We start from the raw sequence: 17,721 nt of genomic DNA, 5'->3' as shown, positions 1-17,721 counted from the left end.
CTGTTTCAGTGATGCCCAAGGTCTGTCATGATTGGACTCTGACTGGTTTCTATATAACAGAGGTGAGGTCCTCAATAGGCATTCCAGCAATTCACATTTTAAAAGTATAAGTTAGAAAATATCATTTCCCCAATTAAAATTTTGTTATATATTGAATTTTAAATGTTTTAGTCACTGAATGAATTCCAAGATAATAAAATGAGACAGCACAGTCTTTGAAGAAGACTGACAATGAGAAATTTGCTGTCCAAAGAATATTCAGATTTGACTCCTCAGCCTAGTTTACCACCCCCTCCCTCGTAAGTCAGCTTGTCTAGGTACAGGCTACTGAGATCAATTGTTGTGAATTGCAGATGTTCAGCAAGCTGTCAGATGCTGCTTAGACGTTTCCAAGGAAACAGCTTTGCTTATCAGCAGTTGTCTCCACAGAAGAACTGACTTTAAATACACTATTTCCTGGATGTAGAAGCAATCAGCTAGGGTACTTGAACCACTGAAAAGCCCACAAACCTTATTTAAACTATACTGTAGACAAAAATAAAAACATCTCAGTCTCCTTAATTTGAAAGATAGGTCCAAGGAAATATTACATAATTTAGATTCCTGAATTTTCAATATACATGAAGGACTTGTGCATAAAACTCTTAAAATATTGAATGATGTAGTTCAGGCACAATATTTAGATTTTTAAAATTTCTTTTCCTCATGACATTACTTTAAACAAGATTATTTTAAAAGTTTACGTTTGAAGGTTTATGACATAGTATTTTAATCTGTATAGCTGATCCCACATGTAAATTAATTACAACTCTGTATCGACTTTAGGAGCACAATGTAAATTTGGGTCATGATTCCCAGAATCTTGAATTTTAGTACATTCTGAGAACCTATGTTCCTATACTATGTTTAAAATTGCCCATTTGAATGAAAATTAAGTGTATTCAGAGAAATGCTAACTGAATTAAATGTATTCCTCTGACAGTGCAGGGACACTATTATCAGAGTCCCATAGGTCTGCAGTAAGCACATTAACCTGGCAGCACATCTGGTCAACAACTGCCAGCAGCCGCCCCTACAGGGATGCATAGGTGATCTGGTTTTTCAAATTCACTGTGGGTGTGTGAACAGATTTCTCCCAAAGAGCTGTGAATAAAGTTGCAGAAAATGCACTTTAGCCTATTATTGATTGGTTAACCTTTAAAATAACCTCTTGTCTTAGAGGTTTTAAAATTTCTTTACCTTTTCTTTGCTAGGGAATGCTTAATAAGCAAGGTAAAAGGGCAGAGAAGCAAATGGTACAGTTTGGGAAAATGGCTTTAGACTAATTTTGTTTACTTCCTAATTAGGCCTAAAGTTGGTCTAATTTCTTTAATGTATTTCACTCACATCAAGGAAATATATATTCACATTTTCAATTTCTAGGAGTTTTTAAATAGTTGGAAAGTTAAACCTGTCAATATATGAGAAACAGAACAATAAAAGAGAGTTTATAACCAAAAACTATACCGCATGATTCAGGGAAGGGGAGTGTGGGTCTCACAGTCAAAGAAGTTTTCATGAAAAGAGAGAGACTCAAGGTGGACCTTGAAAAATACAGGATGTTTTTAGAATCATGCATAATGATGAGAGATATCAAATTGTCAGACTGAAAAGACTGATTCTAATACCTCTCTAAAAATGTCTAATAAAAACAAAATGTTTTTATTAGACATTTATTCAAAAGAAGTATTTGGAAGGGTGAACAAAGATGTGTGTTCATGTTGGTTCATGACTTCTTGTTTATATCCATTTAAATGAGGATCCATAGGGGATTTGTAATAATTAAGTTATGATATTATCATTCAATTGGAATATTAGGCAACGGTTATAAAGATAATGTAGACCTTTATATTTATGGGTTGAATGAAAATAGCAGGTGGTGGAAGAGCATGATACCTTTGTTAGTGTTTCTATGGTCTTTGAAAGCTTTACTCTGATATACTGAATACCTTTAATTAATCCTAACAGTAACTACTACTACTAGTACTACTACTATTAATACTCTGCATATCTTCTTGGCTTCCCATATTGTAAGCATTGTGTGTCAGATTTCACACACATTATTTTTAGAAGACTCACAAACATTCTGAGATGAATATTATTTTATAGATAAGTAACTTGAGAAACTAAACAACTGGCCCAAGCTTGCACAATTATTTGCTTGCAGGGGCAAGACTCAAACCCAGGATTGCCTGGGTATAAATAAGATCAATTTATCTTAACAAGTTAATAGTGTTCTCTCTTTTTCAAACAATTTTTATTTTAATTGTCTCATTTAATTATCACAGCCATCCTGTATGATAAACTAAGCAAATATTATCATTTATCCATTTATGGACAAATATCCACTTTTACGTTTACATGTCTTCTCTGAGGGACATCAAATTTTATACACTCTGTCCTTTCTATTTGTTTGTCCCCTTTTCCTCTGAGTGATGCTAGCTGAGTTTGGGAAAGATCTGGGTGGGAGTAGTCCCAGCTTTTCCTCCCTCTTCCTCTAATAACGCAGATGCTTTTGGATGGATGCATTCAATTCTGTTCTCCTTGCTGGAAGCTTTACAGGAGCAGGTGCCTTTGCAGGAGGCTCCTGGTTGCCTATTAATGCCTAGGATGGGGTGGCAAACTCTGTAATTCTGGGGTCCAGTATCAGAATGCCATTGTTGCTTTAAGCTTAAACCACATTCACAATGCTTTATCGTAAATGAGAGTGCTATTGCCATTTACCACTTGCATTAGTTTTTGGTCTAATTCCTCTGTTGAATCAGTACCAAGGAAGAAAAAATAAGGGTGCATGTATTGGGTCCCCTTTAATGCCAACAATCATGAGGATTCGAAGTGAACTTGATAATTTGGCAGCAGGGCAAAAGCAATGCCATGGAATTTAACTGTAGTAACCACATTGTTCTCAGAGGTTAAATCTATAATTAGGTAAGTATAGGAGGGTGAAAACTGGTTTGCAATAATTTGTGTGAAAAAGACTTAGAGATTTAATTTTATCACAAATGCAGTAATTAGAAACTAGTACAGGATTGTTAGGGTGTGTAAACCAGTACGGTGAATGGTTTATAAGGAATACTATTTCATTCAGTCAATCAGAAAATACTTCTTCTGTGCCTTTTATATGCCGTAAGGGGTTAGTGTTTATGAGTTTGTGCTTTGGAGTGACACTGCCTGTGTATCTTTTTGTTTGTTTTGCTGTTTTGTGGTAAGAATACAATATGAGATATATCCTTTAAAATTTTTTACAGTGTGCAATAATGTTAACTATAATCACAGTATTGTACAGCAGATATTTAGGACTTATTCATCTTGCAAGACTGAAATTTTTTGAACAGAAAATCCCCATGCCCCCTCCCCAAGCCCTCGGCAATACTGTTCTATTTTCTATTTCTGTGAGTTTCACTGTTTTTTATTCCTCGTATAATGGAATCATGCTTTCTTCGCCCTTCTGTGACTGCTTTATTTCACTTAGCATAGTGCCCTCCAGGTTCATCAGGCTGTTGCAAATGGCAAGATCTCCTTCTTTTCTAAGGCTGAATAGTATTCCACTGTACATATCTACCACATTTTCCTGATCCATTCATCTACCAATAGATATTTAGGCTGTTGCCATATATTGACTATTGTGAAAAATGCTGTGGTGAACACAGGAGTGCCAATACCTCTTCAAGATCCTGATTTCAATTCTCTTGTATATTTACTCAGAAGCGGGATTGCTGGATCATATGGTAGTTCTAATTTTAATGTTTTGAGGAATTTCCATACTGTTTTCCACAGTGTCTGCACCATTTTATATTTTCACCAACATCTTACAAGGATTCCAATTTCTCCATACCCTTGTCTTAACTTTTTTTACTTTTTGATAATAGCCTTTCTAACAGGCATGCAGCAATATCTCATTGTGATTTTGATTGCATTTTCCTGATTATTAGTGATGTTGAGCATTTTTTCATATGCCTGTTGGCCATTTTATATCTTCTTTGGAGAAATGTTCATTTAAGTCCTTTGCCCATTTTAAAATTATTTATTTTGTTTTGTTTTTGCTATTAAGTTGTAAGAGTTTATTAAATATTTTAAATATTAACTGTTTATCAGGTATATGGTTTTTAGCTATTTATGCCATTCTGTTGATTGCCTTTTCACTTTGTTGATTCTTTTGTAGTGCAGAAGCTTTTTAGTTTGATGTAGTTCCACTTATTTGTTTTTGCTTTTGTTGCTTCTGCTTTTGGTATCATATCTAACAAATCCTTGCTAAGACTAATTTCATAAAGCTTTCCCCTTGTATTTTCTTCTAGGAGGAGTTTTACATTTTCAGGTCTTGTGTTTGAATATGTAATCTATTTTGAGTTTATTTTTGTAAATAAGTGTCCAATTTCATTCTTTTGTATGTAGTTATCCAACTTTTTCAACATGATTTTGTAGAAGATATTATCCTTTCTGCATTATATATTCTTGGCACCCTTATTAAAGATAAGTTGACCATATATGCTTGGGTTTATTTCTGAACTCTATTATTTTTCATTGGTCTGTATGTGTTCTTATGCTAGTATCATACTTTTAAAGTTACTGTAGCTTTGTGGTATATTTTGAAATCATGACGTGTGATGCCTCCAGGTCTGTTCTTCTTGCTTAAGATTCCTTTGGCTATTCAGGGTCTTTTGTGTTTCCATATAAATTTTAGAATTGCTTTTTCTATTTCAGTGAAAAATACTATTGAGATTTTGATAGTTGTATTGAATGTGTAGATTGTTTTGAGTAGTATGGACTTTCTAAGAGTACTGTCTTCTAATCCATGAACAGGGGATGTCACTCCATTTATTTATGTCTTCTTTAATTTCTTTCACTAGTATTTTATAGTTTCAGTGTGTGTCTTTCACCTCTTTAGTTTATTCCTAAGCATTTTATTCTTTTTGGTGCTATTGTAAGTGGGATTGTTTTCCTGATTTCCTTTTCAGATAGTCCCTTGTTATTGTACAGATATACAACAGGTTACTGGACATTGATTTGGTATTCTGCAACTTTACTGAGTTTTTTATTAGTTCTAACATTGTTTTGTGTGTGTGTGTGTGTGTGAAGTCTGTAGGTTTTTCTACATAGACAATGTCAGCTGCAAACAGAGATGATTTCACTTCTTCCTTTCCAATTTGTATGTCTATATTTCTTTTTCTCGCCAAACTGCTCTAGTTAGGACTTTCAGTACTATGTCATGATTTTTTTAAAATTAATTTATTTATTTATTGGATGCATTGGGTTTTCGTTGCTGCACATGGGCTTTCTTTAGTTGTGGTGAGCAGGGGCTACTCTTCATTGCGGTGCATGGGCTCCTTATTGTGGTGGCTTTCTTGCTGCGGAGCATGGGCTCTAGGCACATGGGCTTCAGTAGTTGCGGCACAAGGGCTCAATAGTTGTGGCTCATGGGCTCTAGAGTGTAGGCTCAATAGTTGTGGCACACGGGCTTAGCCGCTTCATGGCATGTGGGATCTTCCTGGAGCAGGGATCAAACCCATGTCCCCTGCATTGGCAGGCAGATTCTTAACCACTGCGCCAGCTAGAAAGTCCCCCAGTACTATGTTAAATTGAAGTGGTAAGTGGGCATTCTTGCCTTCTTCCTGATCATAGAAGAAAAGCTTTCAGTTTTTCACTGTTGGGTATGATGTTAGCTGTCAGCTTTTCACATACAGTCTGCATTATGTTGCAGTAAATGCCTTTTATACCTAGCTTGTTAAGAGTTTTTTAAACATGAAAGGGTGTTGAATTTGGTCAAGACATTTTTTTTGCATCTATTATTGATATGATTATGTGATTTTTAATTTTTCATTCTGTTAATGTGGTGAACCACATTTACTGATTTGTGTATGGTAAAACATCCTTATATCTCAGGGATAATTCCCACTTGACTGTGGTGTATGATCCATTTAACTGCTACTAAATTCAGTTTGCTAGCATTTTGTTGAGGTTTTGCGCCTCTGTGTTCATCAGGGATATTGGCCCTGTAGTTTTCCTTTCTTACAGTGTCCTTCTCTGGATTTGTCTGGATTTATCAAAGTCACGGTGGCCTAATTTTTCCGGGAGAGTTTTACCATGTATAGCATTCTTGGTTGGCAGTTGTTTTCTTTCAAAAAATATATTTCTTTGACTATATCATCCCATTTCCTTCTGGCCTGAAAGTTTTCTGCTGAGAAATTTGCTTCTAGTCTTAAGATGACTCCATTGTATGTGATTAGTTGCTTTTCTCTCACTACTTTTAAATTATCTTTCAACATTTGACAATATGATTATAGTGTGTCTTGGTATATAATACTTTTTTTCATCTTAAATGGGTCTGTTACCTATTTCAAAGTGTCTGTTCTCAATTTTGATCTTGTCTGAGGTACTACGACTTCTTAACTGGATTCTGGACTTCTCATAAAGTTATTTTGGTCCATATACCATTGTTAGTCAGTGTTTCTATTGGGCAAGGAGTGATGAGACTTCTTGTTCTTCCATCCTGATGATTTAAATAGCTGACACTGTCTGTGTTTGAATCCCTACTCTGTCACATAACTCACTCTGTGACTTGAATCAATTCATCCAATCCTCTGATCCTCACATTTCTTATGCATAAAATGAGGATAATAATCATACCTACCCATAGGCTTTTGTGAGGACTTAATGAATTAATATCTGCTGAGCCATTAAGAAATGGCTTAGTAGTAAAATCTTGATAAATGATTAGCTATAATTCTTAATTTTATTATTATTGTTTTATATTCTGGGCTGATGACAACTCTGAATTTAATTACCACCTGTACACTCATTCTGAAATTAATGTCTTTAACTTTGACATTACTACTTTTGTGCTCCAGGTTTGCTTACTTAACATCACCTCCAAGCTTCACATGTTGGAAACTGCACTAATGAGTGTCCCCTGAAGCTTGCTCCTCTTTCAGTGTTGCTTATGTCAATGAATGGCATAACCATCCACATGGTCATGCAAGTTAGAAACATTAAGTGTTACCCTTAATATCCTTTTCTTTTAACTGCCTTAGAAGTCCTTTATCAAGTACTGTTCATCTTACTTTCCAAACAACTTTCGTATTTTTCTGTTTTCAAATTGCAACATCACTAATTTGGTGTAAGCCAATATCACACCTTGCCTGAACTCTTACACTAATTTCCTGAAAGCTTTCTTTGTTATCTGTTCTTTCCATGTAGCCCATCCATTCTGTGAACAGAAGTTAGAATGATTAAAAGGTGTATCTAATAGCATCATTAGGCTACTTAAAGCCCTTTTGGGGTTACTTAGTATTCTTATAATAAGACTTAAATCATTAGCAAGATTCGAAAATCTGAGCATAATCTGGGTCTTTCCTATGTCTCCAGGTTCAGATTGTGTCACTCTATATCTTACACCCTTGGGCTGCAGCCGTACTGCAGTTCCTCCAGTACAACATGAACGTTTCTTCTTCAAGATCTCTGCACGGTGCACCCAGAATATAGAGTTGTTCCTTTACCCAGGAACAACTATAAATCAGCTTGAATGTGATTTCCATGGGAAAGTTTCCCCTGATATCCCTGTCTGGATCAGGACCATATTCACATGCTCAATATACCTTATATTTACTTCTAAAATAACATATTGTTTTAATAAAATGACGAATTTGCATGAATTGGTATGAATGCTTTTCCATGTAGAAGATAAATTCTAGGAGAGCAAGGATTAAGTCTATCTTATTCATACTATGTCTGCATGATATCTAGCAAAGAGATGTTTCCTACCTAATAAACATTTGTTGAGTGAATAAATAAAAGAATGGATGTGATACCCGAGCTGAGTTTTGAAGACTGTGTAGGAGTTAGCCATATGACTGGGGATGGAGGATAGTGTGGAATACTTGAAGTAAGGAGGCACTAGAAGGGGAAATGCAAGAGACAGGAAAGTGAGAGTAGCAAGAGATTAATTCTGAACATTCAGGCAGAAGTAAAGAAAAGCATCACATACTATTCTAAGACATATGGATTTTACCCTGAAAACAGTTGGAAACTATGAAGGGAATTTAAATAGCCAAGTGCCTAGATGGGATATGGGCTTTGGCATTAAACACTTAGCAGAAATGTGGAGATTGGATTGTAGGGAAGTAAACTTGGGACAGGGATATCAGCTAGGGATCTGTTGACTTGAGAAATGATGGCACTGTGAAGTAATGCAGTTGTATAGGGATGGAGAAGGGATGAATTCTGAAGATGCGGAAGAGGCCTAATTGAGAGTACTTCATTACCAATTGGATTGGAGAGTAGGGAGGAGCGGCTATGGATTAGTTCCTGTTTATATTTTGAACACCTGGATGGGTAGTGTTGGAATTTATAAACACAGCAAATAATCTATGAAAGGCAAATTTAATGGTGGTGTGGTAAGACAGTGATTTGCTTCTGTATTGTTATGTTTGAGGCACTTCAGAGATATCAGTGGAGTTGCCTAGGGATGGGTATAGGAGGCAGCAGATGTCATAGGAATAGACGTTCTTATGTAAGGAGCAATATAGAATTTCATTTTAAGAAACCTTTGAGTACTCAGTAAATATTTTTAGTTCTCAAGATATATACACACATACAGATACAAAATTTTGCATACAATTTTTTGGGGTTCATGACATTCTGAAGGACATTTTTCTTTTTTTGCTTAAAAATAAGGAGAAAATAGAAGAGATAAACCTGGGTGAGTATAAAGGAGTGAACAAGCAAGTTAAGTACAAGAAGGATACTGCAATGGATTGACTGGAGACATGGGTGGGAACAAATAAAGAATTGTGTCAGAGGAAAAAGAGAGAAGGACATTTTAGAAAGCAATGTGGAATCAGGAGTATTTAGATGTTTTAGAAATGTAGAGGGATAAGACTGAGGATAATGGTTTCAGTGTTGATGTGGGGTGGAAACTCAGTTGCCTCCGACTTTCACGGAAAATGAGGAAGAAAAACCAAGCATACGATATTCCTTTCCAGATTATTAGGGAAGAAGAAAGCTAAGGCAGTAGCTGAGGTAACATAGTTCATGGCAAGGATTTATTTAGTTTTTACTTTTTTATTGCTTTATCATAAATATGTTTCTGCATTGAGCGTAAAGAGGCATTAAAACATTATTTAAGGCATATTTAGTTTTTTTTCTTAATTCTGAAGAGAAGACATAAAAGGTTCTGAAAGTGAGGTTCAAGTATCCAGTTTATAATTTGTGTGTGACTCAGCAACTTAGTGCTGCCCTATAATGCAGTGCCAATGGGATCCTGCAATGGCAGCAACTGCATTGTTGCCAAAGAGAGTGTGCAAACAAAGACTGGTGACAGCTTGTTAGGAGTAGTGTACAGGGAATTCCCAATTAAATGGGAAATTGAACTACATGAAAACTAATATCCTTTCTACCTCTGGGATACTAGGGTTCTTTTTTCAGGAGTTCTTAGGGAGAATAAGAAAACCTTTTATCCTTTTTGTTTGAGAAAATTTGTGCCCTAAATTCAGAAAGGTGAGTTGCACTGTAGTATTTGAATAGTTTTGGGTTGATATGCCGTGGGAACTATCTGTCAGATCTAGTTACAAAAAACATGTGATGCATTAGATTTAATCAAAGGCGATATGTCAGAGTTTCTGCCTGGGAGTCTGCTAATGATGATGTGTTATTTTTTTTTCTCCTTGAAGCCACCTGACAAATTTTGGGATTATAGAGTGATATTTTTTAATTTTACCTTAACTTTTTCAAGATAAATGATCATTTTCATACTTGCCCTCCTTCACATACAAAATATGAAAACGCTTAAGATAGAAATGGCACTAAGACTTGGAATGATTCTACATATGCAAGGATTCAAGATATGTTCACAACAGAAATCTTGAACAATATGCTGGAAAACTCCAAGAATATTATTTTATCATGAAGAATTTTAGAACATGAGATTGCTAATGCAATGCTATATATAAATTTAAAGCATTACTTCTCTTAGGATAAAGTACCCCAAATGCCCCTCTTGGACACATTTCAATGAATTTGACAAAGTAGAATTATTAAATATTCTAGAATTAGAGTTTAATAGAGTCACTCTAAATAGCAGACTTAACTGTAACAAAAACAGAGAATGTGTTATTTTCCCACTTTCATTTTATGTATTTGTGTGTCTGAGTATATATGGGTCTTGTAAAACAGCTCTTAATGCCTGACATTGTAAGAGGAAGGACAACAAACAGAGAGAGGCCCTCTTTAGTTCCCATTTTGCAATAGAGCTTACCTGGTCTGCTGAATTTTGGCACCAAAATGATGATGTCAAGTATCCACTAAATCTGCTCAATGCAAGTATCTCCAAGTGGTCTACCTCACTCTGATTTATAAGAATAGCAAACAGAGTAGTTAATAAAAACTAAAATCACATGATGGTGCAAATTTTTTCATATAACTACTGAGTGCTTTTTGAAGCCCGTATTCAGGAGTACTTAGATTAGCATGTGGGTCCTTGCCTTTCAATGACTGCCTCTTTCCTGCCTCCCATCGTATTTTTATTCGTTTATGTAAGAGATATTTACTGGATACTCTTATAGACTGAATTGTGTACCCAGATTCATATGGTAAAGTCCTAACTCCCATTACCCTCAGAATATGAGAGGTAATTAAAGTTCAGTGACGTCATTGATGTGAGCCCCAATCCTTGCAAGAAGAGGATTTAGAATACAGACATACAGAGAAAAGACCATGTGAAGACAAAGGGAAAAAACCATCTATAAGCCAAGGAAAGAGACGTCAGATGAAACCAAAGCTGCTGATATCTTGATCATGGACTTCTAGCAACTAAAACTATGAGGAAGTTGTTTAAGACATCCAGTCTACTCCCTCTTGCAAGAGCACTGGAATTACAACTAAATGCTGAACAATCATTGACAGAAAGACACTGGTACTCACCAAAAAAGACACCCCACATCCAGAGACAAAGGAGAAGCTGCAATGAGATGGTAGGAGGGGCGCAATCATGTTAAAACCAAACCCCATAAATGCTGGCTGGGTGACTCACAAGCTGGGGAACAGTTATACTGCAGAAGTCCACCCACTAAAGTGAGGGTTCTGAGCCCCACGTCAGGCTTCCCAACCTGGGGGTCCAGCAACGGGAGGAGGAATCCCCAGAGAATCAGATTTTGAAAGCCAGTGGGATTTGATTGCAGGACCTCCACAGGACTGGGGGAAACAGAGACTCCACTCTTGGAGGGCATACAAAAAAGTGTGCTCACCAGGACCCGGGGGAAGGAGTGGTAACCCCATAGGAGGGTGAACCAGACCTACTGCTGGTGTTGGAGGGTTGCCTGCAGAGGTTGGGGGCAGCTGTGGCTCACCAAGGAGACAGGGGCACTGGCAGCAGGGGTTCTGAGAAGTATTCATTGGCATGAGCCCTCCCAGAGTCCACCATTGGCCCCACCAAAGAGCCTGTAAGCTCCAGTGCTGGGTAGCCTCAGGCCAAACAACCAACAAGGTGTGAACACAGCCCCACCCATTGGCAGACAAGAAGATTAAAGTTTTACAGAGCTCCACCCGCCAAATCAGATTAAAGTCTTACTGAGCTCTGCCCACCCAGCCCTACCCACCATCAGTCCTTCCCATCAAGAAGCATGCATGAGCCTCCTAGATAGCTTCCTCCACAAGAGGGCAGACAGCAGTATCAAGCAGTATCAGCAGTATTTCGTCTTATGGAACTGACAACCACAGTCACAGAAAGATCGAAAAAATGAAAAGGCAAAAGACTTTGTACCAGATGAAGGGACAAGCTAAAACCCCAGAAAAACAACTAAGTGAAGAGGAGATAAGCACCCTTCCAGAAAAAGAATTCAGAATAATGATAGTGAAGATGATCCAGGACTTTGAAAAAAGACTGGATGTAAAGATCGAAAAGTTGCAAGAGAAGTTTGCCAAAGACCTAGAAGAATTAAAGAACAAACAAACAGAGATATGCAACACAATAACCGAAATGAAAAAACACTAGAAGGAACCAATAGCAGATTAACTGAGGCAGAAGGGCGAATAAGTGACCTGGAAGACAGAATGGTGATAAGCACTGACACGGAAAAGAATAAAGAGAAAAGAATGAAAAGAACTGAAGACAGCCTAAGAGACCTCTGGGACAATGTTAAATGCGCCAACATTTGCATTATAGGGGTCCCAGAAGGAGAAGAGAGAGAGAAAGGACCTGAGAAAATATTGGAAGAGATTATAGTTGAAAACTTCCCTAATATGGGAAAGGAAATAGCTACCCAAGTTCAGGAAGAGCAGAGAGTCCCAGGCAGGATAAACCCACAGAGAAACACACCAAGACATATAGTAGTCAAATGGACAAAAATTAAAGACAGAGAAAAGTTCTTAAAAGCAACAAGAGAAAAACCGCAAATAACATACAAGGGAACTCCCAAAATGGTAACAGCTGATTTCTCAGCAGAAACTCTGCAAGCCAGAAGGGAGTGGCATGATATATTTCAAGTGATGAAAGGGAAGAAACTACAACCAAGAATACTCTACCCAGCAAGGATCTCATTCAGATTCGACAGAGAAATCAAAAGCTTTACAGACAAGCAAGAGCTAAGAGAATTCAGCACCACCAAACCAGCCCTACAACAAATGCTAAAGGAACTTCTCTAAGCAGGAAACAAGAGAAGAAAAGGACCTACAGAAACAAAAACAAAACAATGAAGAAAATGGTAATAGGAACATACATATCGATAATTACCTTGAATGTAAATGGACTAAATGCACCAACCAAAAGACACAGACTGGCTGAATGGATACAAAAACAAGACCCATATATATGCTGTCTACAAGAGACCCACTTCAGACCTAGGGACACATACAGACTGAAAGTGAGGGGATGGAAAAAGATAGTCCATGCAAATGAAAATCAAAAGAAAGCTGGAGTAGCAATAGTCACATCAGATAAAATAGACTTTAAAATAAAAAATGTTACAAGAGACAAGAAAGGACACTACATAAAGACTGAGGGATCTATCCAAGAAGAAGAGATAACAATTATAAATATATATGCCCCCAACATAGGAACACCTCAATACATAAGGCAAATGTTAACAACTATGAAAGAGGAAATTGACAGTAACACAATAATAGTGGGGAACTTTAACACCCCACTTACACCAATGGACAGATCATCCACACAGAAAATTAATAAGGAAACACAAGCTTTAAATGACACAATAAATCAGCTTGATTTAATAGATATCCATAGGACATTATATCCAAAAAAAGCAGATTACACGTTCTTCTCAAGTGCACGTGGAATATTCTCTAGGATAGACCACATTTTGGGTCATAAATTGAGCGCTGGTAAATTCAAGAAAATTGAAATCGTATCAAACATCTGTTCTGACAACGATGCTATGAGATTAGAAATCAATTATAGGAAAAAAACTGTAAAAAACATAAACACATGGAGGCTAAGCAATACACTACTAAATAACCAAGAGACCACTGAAGAAATCAAAGAGATAATCAAAAAATACCTAGAGACAAATGACAATGAAAACACAATGATTCAAAACCTATGCAATTCAGCAAAGGCAGTTTTAAGAAGGAAGTTTATAGCAATACAATCCTACCTCAAGAAACAAGAAAAATCCCAAATAATCTAATCTTACACCTAAAGAAACTAGAGACAGAAGAGCAAACAAAACCCAAAATTAGTAGACGGAGAGAAATCATAAAGATCAGAGCAGAAATAAATGAAATAGAAACAAATAAAACAATAGCAAAAATCAATAAAACTAAAAGCTGGTTCTTTGAGAAGATAAATAAAATCGATAAACCTCTAGCAAGACTCATCAAGAAAAAGAGGGAGAGGACTCAAATCAATAAAATTAGAAATGAAACAGAAGAAGTTACAACGGACACCACAGAAATAAAAAGCACCATAAGAGATTACTACAAACAACTATACACCAAAAAAATGGACAACCTGGATGAAATGGACAGATTCTTAGAAAGGTATAACCTTCCAAGACTGAATCAGGAAGAAATAGAAAATATGAGCAGACCAATCACAAGTAATGAAATTGAAACTGTGATTAAAAATCTCCCAACAAACAAAAGTCCAGGACCAGATGGAGTCACAGGCGAATTCTATCAAACATTTAGAGAAGAGCTAACACCCATCCTTCTAAAACTCTTCCAAAGAATTGCAGAAGAAGGAACACTCCCAAGCTCATTTTATGAGGCCACCATCACCCTGATACCAAAACCAGACAAAGATATCACAAAAAAAGAAAACTACAGACCAATATCACTGATGAATTTAGATGCAAAAATCCTCAACAAAATACTAGCCAACAGAATCCAACAACACATTAAAAGGATCATACACCATGATCAAGTGGGGTTTATCCCTGGAATGCAAGGATTCTTCAATATACGCAAATCAATCAATGTGATACACCATATTAACAAATTGAAGGATAAAAACCATATGATCCTCTCAATAGATGCAGAAAAAGCTTTTGACAAAATTCAACATCCATTTATGATAAAAAACTCTCCAGAAGGTGGGCATAGAGGGAACCTACCTCAACATAATAAAGGCCATGTATGACAAACCCACAGCAAACATTATTCTCAATGGTGAAAATTGAAAGCATTTCCTCTAAGATTAGGAGCAAGACAAGGATGTCCACTCTCTCCACTACTATTCAATACAGTTTTGGAAATCCTTGCCACAGCAATCAGAGAAGAAAAAGAAATAAAAGCAACCCAAATTGGAAAAGAAGTAAAACTGTCACTGTTTGCAGATGACATGATACTATACATAGAAAATCCTAAAGATGCCAACAGAAAACTACTGGAGCTAATCAATGAATTTGGTAAAGTTGCAGGATACAAAATTAACACACAGAAATCTCTTGCATTTCTATACACTAACAATGAACGATCAGAACGAGAAATTAAGGAAACAATCCCATTTACCAGTGCAACAAAAAGAAGAAAATACCTAGGAATAAACCTAACTAAGGAGGTAAAACACCTGTACTCAGAAAACCATAAGACACTAATAAAAGAAATCAAAGAAGACACAAACAGATGGAGAGATATACCATGCTCTTGGATTGGAAGAATTAACATTGTGAAAATGACTATACTACCCAAAGCAACTTACAGGTTCAATGCAATCCCTATCAAATTACTAATGGCATTTTTCACAGAACTAGAACAAGAAATTTTACTATTTGTATGGAAACGCAAAATACCCCAAATAACTAAAGCAATATTGAGAAGGAAAGACAGAGTTGGTGGAATCAGGCTTCCTGACTTCAGGCTATACTACAAGGCTATAGTGATCAAGACAGCATGGTACTGACCCAAAAACAGAAATATAGATCAATGGAACAGGATAGAATGCCCAGAGATAAACTGTGGTCAACTAATCTATGACCAAGGAGGCAAGGATATACAATGGAGAAAAGGCAGTCTCTTCAATAAGTGGTGCTCAGAAAACTGGACAGCTACATGGAAAAGAATGAAATTAGAACACTCCTTAACACCATCCACAAAAATAAACTCCAAATGGATTAAAGACCTACATGTAAGGCCAGACACTATAAAACTCCTAGAGGAAAACATAGGAAGAACACTCTTTGGCGTAAATCACAGCAAGATCTTTTTTGATCCACCCCCTAAAGTAATGGAAATAAAAACAAAAATAAATAAGTGGAACCTAATGAAACTTGAAAGCTTCTGCACAGCAAAGGAAACTATAAGCAAGATGAAAAGACAACCCTCAGAATGGGAGAAAATATTTGCAAATGAATCAATGGACAAAGGATTTATCTCTGAAATATATTAACAGTTCATGCAGCCCAATATCAAAAAAACAAACAACCCAATCAAAAAATGGGCAGAAGACCTAAATAGGCATTTCTCCAAAGAAGACACATGGATGGACAAGAGGCACATGAAAAGCTGCTCAACATCACTAATTATTAGAGAAATGCAAATGAAAACGACAATGAGGTATCACCTCACACTGGTTAGAATGGGCATCATCAGAAAATCGACAAACAGTAAATGCTGGAGAGCATGTGGAGAAAAGGGAACACTCTTGCACTGTTGGTGGGAATGTAAGTTGATACAGCCACTATGGAGAACAGTATGGAGGTTCCTTGCAAAACTAAAAATAGAGTTACCATATGAACCAGCAATCCCACTGCTGGGCATATACCCAGAGAACACCATAATTCAAAAAGACACAAGCACTCCAATGTTCACTGCAGCACTATTCACAACAGCCAGGACCTGGAAGCAACATAAATGCCCATCAACAGATGAATGGGATAAAAAGATGTGGTACATATATACAATGGAATATTACTCAGCTGTAAAAAGGAATGAAACTGGGACATTTGTAGAGACATGGATGGACCTAGAGACTGTCATACAGAGTGAAGTGGGCTAAAGAAAAACAAATATCGTATATTAACACATATATGTGGACTACAGAAAAATGGTACAAATCAACCGGTTTGCAAGGCAGAAGTAGAGACACAGATGTAGAGAACAAACATATGGACACCAAGTAGGGAAAGTGGGGAGGATTGGGGAGGAATGAATTGGGAGATTGGGATACCAAATTGTGCACTCTAAATTCATGCAGTTTATTGTATGTTAACTGTATCTCAATAAAAGTTCTTTAAAAAAAAAAAGACATTCATTCTATGATACTCCTTTATGGCAACCCTAGCAAACTAAATACCATGCTTCTTTGAACCTAAGTATGCTTAAGAATAACCTAAATGCTTGTTAAAGTAGAAATTCCTGAGCCCTGTCCTCAGAGTTTCTGATTCAAATTTGGAGTGGAGCCCAAGAATTTACATTTCCAATTATCTTCCAGGTGATGTGATGCTCCCAGGGGACAATACTTTGGGGACTATCATTGCCTTAGCAAATATAAATACCTTTCAGAATAAATAATCTTCAACATTGATTATTAATTTTTCAGGAATTTTTAATCCCATTGTTAAAGATAGGCATCATTGAAATTGGCAATGTGGGAGTATTTACATCACAGAAATTGGAAAAAGTCTACAAAACAGGGCGTTTATCGCTGGAGAGCCAGTGAATGAGTTTATTAGATTGCTTCTCAAGTTATGGAAGGCAGAGCAGAGTCGAGGTCATGGGGCTGTAGGGAATCTCCTAAAGTGAGAAAGACACAGAAAGAGAGAGCACAATACTTAAATTGATGGCTTCAAAGAAGCTAAAGTCAGCAATTTTATTACTGTATTAAGAATTCTAATGGACCAATCAACCAGGTAGATTAAGGAAAAGAAGGCAATTTGAACTTCAGTCACTGCCCTGGTGCTTACTGGCTCTTTGGGTGTATTATTTAGCCTTTAGAGCAAAAGTTTCCTTTTTTATATAAGATGTAGGTAGACAGGATAATTTGGGCTGCTTCTTCCACTGCTGAGATTTCTGAGTGTGGTAGCCTAATGAAGAGTCCAATTCCCAATCACCCCTAAAATGATTTTTTTTTGAGGCTCAAAATACTGAGCTGATGAGTGTGTAAATCCCTGGGCTGATGCGAGCATGGGCTTGTCCTAATTACCTCCCAAGGTGGTTGTGAAATTTAAATGACACCATGGACTAACAGAGCTTTATCAACTCTACTGAGTTGTATAAATACAAAGCCAAATTAAT

The sequence above is a fragment of the Hippopotamus amphibius genome, chromosome 3, assembly GCF_030028045.1.
Source record: "Hippopotamus amphibius kiboko isolate mHipAmp2 chromosome 3, mHipAmp2.hap2, whole genome shotgun sequence".
In the NCBI taxonomy this organism is placed as follows: Eukaryota; Metazoa; Chordata; class Mammalia; order Artiodactyla; family Hippopotamidae; genus Hippopotamus; species Hippopotamus amphibius.
Note: the sequence above shows the minus strand (reverse complement) of the source record.